This window comes from Mastomys coucha, unplaced genomic scaffold, assembly GCF_008632895.1.
Source record: "Mastomys coucha isolate ucsf_1 unplaced genomic scaffold, UCSF_Mcou_1 pScaffold23, whole genome shotgun sequence".
Classification (NCBI taxonomy): Eukaryota; Metazoa; Chordata; class Mammalia; order Rodentia; family Muridae; genus Mastomys; species Mastomys coucha.
This window is the reverse complement of record NW_022196906.1, coordinates 97,496,177-97,500,417: the sequence shown is the minus strand read 5'-3', so window position 1 is coordinate 97,500,417 and position 4,241 is coordinate 97,496,177. Positions and strand designations below refer to the sequence as shown.

Genomic DNA, 4,241 nt, shown 5'->3' with positions numbered 1-4,241 from the left:
ACAATCCTCTGGAGTACAGGGTCATTTTCCCCCTCATTCTCCTGGCAAATCAGTTCAATGTTCCTTAGTTTTCCGAAGTAGAAGTCTCTCTCCTTCTCCAAGTCTTCAACAGTAAGCTTCAATACTTTGACCTGCTGCATCAATTCAGCAGCTTCGTCATCTCCATTGCCCACACCAGGATTCTTTCGCACCATCCCGGGGCCAGCCTTAGGAGCTGCAGTAGTCCTCTGTGTTGCAATGGGTCTCTGTGGGGCTGCAGTACTGGAGCCGAGTGGTTTCTTCGGTTTACTCAAAGCTGGAGCAACAAGAGAAGGAGCCACTGTAGTTTCTTGACCTTGTCTGGCAGCTACAGGATCATATTCTTTCCCATCATAATTTGCATCAAAAAACTTCTTGAACCATGGAACAAATTCAAAATTGTCCTGGAATTTTCCTTTTACTAATTTATCCACAGGAATTATTTTGTCAACACCCATCCTCTTGAAGCCTGCTTGAAGTATTTTGAAGTTCTGGATATATTCATGTTCTAGCTTAGCTTGGAATTTCACTTTCTTCAAGGCAATGGAGCCAGGGAAGAGCATGTCCATAAACTGACAGTATGCAGCCCCTGAACACAGCTGTTCTATCTTTGTCAGATTCAACTGCAGAGATTCATTGATCCAAGCCAGCATGTCATGCCGACTTAGGTTATCACTGGTGACTGACGTCGAGTACACATTCACTGCCATCTTCGGCTCTCAGAGGACCCTTGTCCGCTGTCCGCGCGCCCGGCTCCGGTTCCGTCTTCGTCCCATAGACAGCTTTCAAGTCTGAAAGTCTGAGGCCTGCAACAACCTATGGCGTAAGTGTTGGTCTGAACTCAGGTCAGTGACTCAGCTTGGACGTGTTCAAGTACAGAGTGAATTCCAATTCTCCCTCTCCAACTTTTGTTGCCGTCTGCCTCTGTCAGTCTCTAAGAGAGTGGACTCAGCATATACCACAACAAAGATTTCACTTACAAAAGACTTAAATAAGACTTAAGGACTCATCACAAAAACCCGCTCACGGCTGTCAGTCAAAATAAACTGCCTGGAGCGCTTGGTCAGGGCTCCCCTAGCAGCAAGCCCGCACCAACTCCTGTAACAACCTCTGTGACCTTTAACCTTGCCAACCTTTGATTTCAAAGCAGTTTTATATGAGTTTCTTGGCTTTAAATAGAATTCTGCTTTTCCTGACTCAGCTTGGAAGAAGGCGATCTATGGTGAGCTCTTCCCAGATTGCAAACCCTTATGTAGGATTTTCTGTTATTTTCAAATAAATTTAATTACACGGAAGAACCTTGGAGGAGGCCCACCCAGGCTGTGTGGTCATCTGTTCTTCTTAGTTTGCGGATTCAGATGAAGAACACCTATGCTCACCCCATGGGACACACTTAGAGTATCATCTAACCACATGTCCTGGTAACTCATGCCCTAGTCTAGTTGAGAGTTTAAGTTGGCCACCATATACTCCTGTTTTCTGTTCCCAGTACCCACATGGTATCTTACAACTATCTGGAACTTAATTTTAGAAGAATATGAAATGATCTAGGCTTCTTGGGTACCAGACATGTGCATGGTGCACACGCACGTGCGCACGTGCACACACACACATACACATACATACATGCACAGGAACGCACTCTTGTACATAAAAGAAAATAACCTTTAAAAAGAGAATAAGCTCTGTACAGAGACACATAGTGAGACCTGTGAAGCAGATAAGTAACTCAATAAAGTACCTCTTCCATGATGGATACAGTTAGTAAAATGGAGTCAGTGTTGTTCGGAGTAGACTGCTGTCATCACACACAAACACACACACATGCACACACACACAAACACATACATGCACACACACACACACATGCACACACACACAAACACATACATGCACACGCACACACACACACACACAAACACATACATGCACACTCACACACACACAATACACGATCATATCCTCTCATGACAGACAGAGCTGAGAACCACACTCTGTAAGTGATAAATGCCTCTAACATCTTTGATTTGCAGAGAGGGATGAGCAAAATATTTTCATATGCTTACCATTGATTGATTGATTGGCTCCTGTTGTATAGGATATTGTCTGCCCCTTTTTTTTTTTTTTGAGGGCTGCTTATTGTGTGGAAATGGTGTACAGAGAAGCAGCTATCTTTATGTGAGACACACCAACCTAACCCTCAGTGGGTTCCCATCCACACAGGAAATAAGACACCCTATGCTAACAATTGCCCGGACATTTGGTTGAAGGACATTCACAATGGAGAACACCCAGAAGTGCGATTACACCACAGGCAGGTTGGTTGGAGTGGTTTTATTCCAATAAAAGGAAAAGAGGGGATTTTAGGCCAAGTTGAGGCTTTGGAACAAACTAATTAAAAAGCAACCATGAGGAAGGGAGAGTGGAATCCGAATCAACGTGCCTATGAGGGATTCATCTCTTCTAATCATGTCCCAGTGCAGTTGGTTCTCAAGAACAAAATCAGACCTCCTAGTTTAAATATCAGGAAATTTTTATCAAATACTCATGTGTATTTTATAGATGGAGAAAATCACTTTTAATAGCATTTTTTTAAAGGATGGAATTAAACAGTAGCTCCAACTGCAAGATTCAATAGCCTGGGGTTATCATAAGAAAGATGATAAAATATTCATTTCTTTGTAATTAGTCTGAGTTAGAGGTAAAATGAGAGAGAAAAAAGGGGGCCCATAGCTTTGAAGCAGTAGTTTGAAAAAGATGTTCCATACAAAGGAGAGGGTAAATGGAGCTGTTTGTCGAGGACTACAAGGTCACACCACATACTGCCGTTACTCACATGATTTCCAACTTTCAGGCTGTCAACGAGCAAATAGCACCAATCGGTGCCCATTCCACTTAGCCACACGTCATAGCACCCTCCACCCCACTCTGTCTAGTTTTCTCAGGACATTTTACCACCACCTCTTCAGCTCTCTTTGCTTTCATTTTCACAGTTTATTTTACATTTATGCAGTTTCGAGGAAGCCATCCTTAAAGCCCAACCTATACCTTCATCCTCACTGTAATTGTGGAACATTGGAGGTTACAGCTCAAATGATGCCATCTGGACTTGTATGGAGTATTCAGGAGTTCCTGGACTCCTTAAAATAGATCTTTGGACTCCAACTTGACAGCCAGTCTGTCAAAGGATAAATAAACCTTTTCAACGTGAAGTGATACAGGGAGTTCACTGCAGAGTCAAGATAAAGGAGAAACCTGATGAAATCTAATGACTTTCTGATCTTCCAGGTCTTAGTGCTCTGAGTTTATGCTGGCTATTTATTGTTGTTTTGGTTTTGCTATATATTTTCATAATACTGAACACACCCATATGCAAATGTAAAGTTTTAAAGTTAATGTTATTTTTGGCATTGATGACTAAACCCAGGGCTTCACGAATACTAAGAAAGCACATACCTGGCCTCTGAGCTATGAGCCACGTCAAATGCAGTTTTACAGTAATTGATTAATACATGTGTGTGTGTGTGTGCATTCATGCCATAGCACACATGTTGAGATCAGTGGACAATTGTAGGAGGAAGTTGGTTTTCTTCTTCTACCATGAAGGTTTTGATGATCAAACTCAAGTCCTGAGGCTTAGTGGCAAGCACCTTTACCCACTGAGCCTTCTTGTCAGCCCCCAATGCAATTTTAAAAGAATAATCTTTTGGTAGCATATTTCTGAAGGGCAGTAATTTGAGAATGTGTATGAAGACATGGAACCCAAAGAGGCCACCTCCTGTAGCCAGGCAGTACCCCCAGTGGTGGGATAAAAACACCAACCCACCCATAAAACTTTCTTTCTTTTCTTTTTTTTATTGGTTACTTTATTTATTTACACTTCAAATGTTATCCCCCTTCCTGGTTTCCTATCCACAAATCACCTATCCCATCCCCCTTCCTCCTGCTTCTATGAGGGAGCTCCCCTTCCCACTTACCCATTCCCTCCTCACCACCCTAGCATTCCCCTACCTTGGGGACCAAGGGCCTCCCTTCCTGTTGATGCCAGATAAGGCAATCCTCTGCTACATAAGCAGCTGGAGCAATCGGTCCCCCCATATGTACTCTTTGGTTGGTGATTTAGTCCCTGGGAGCTCTGCGGGGGTTGGGGGGGGGGGAGTCCGGTTGGTTGATATTGTTGATCTTATGAGGTTGCAAACCCCTTCAGCCCCTTCAGTCCTTTC

The 4,241-nt window shown here is 43.3% G+C and overlaps 1 pseudogene; it reads right to left on the bottom strand.

The window, feature by feature from the left end:
- LOC116073699 overlaps window positions 1-736 on the bottom strand; it is a 2,443-nt pseudogene extending 1,707 nt beyond the window's left edge.
- Window positions 737-4,241: the final 3,505 nt, after the last annotated feature.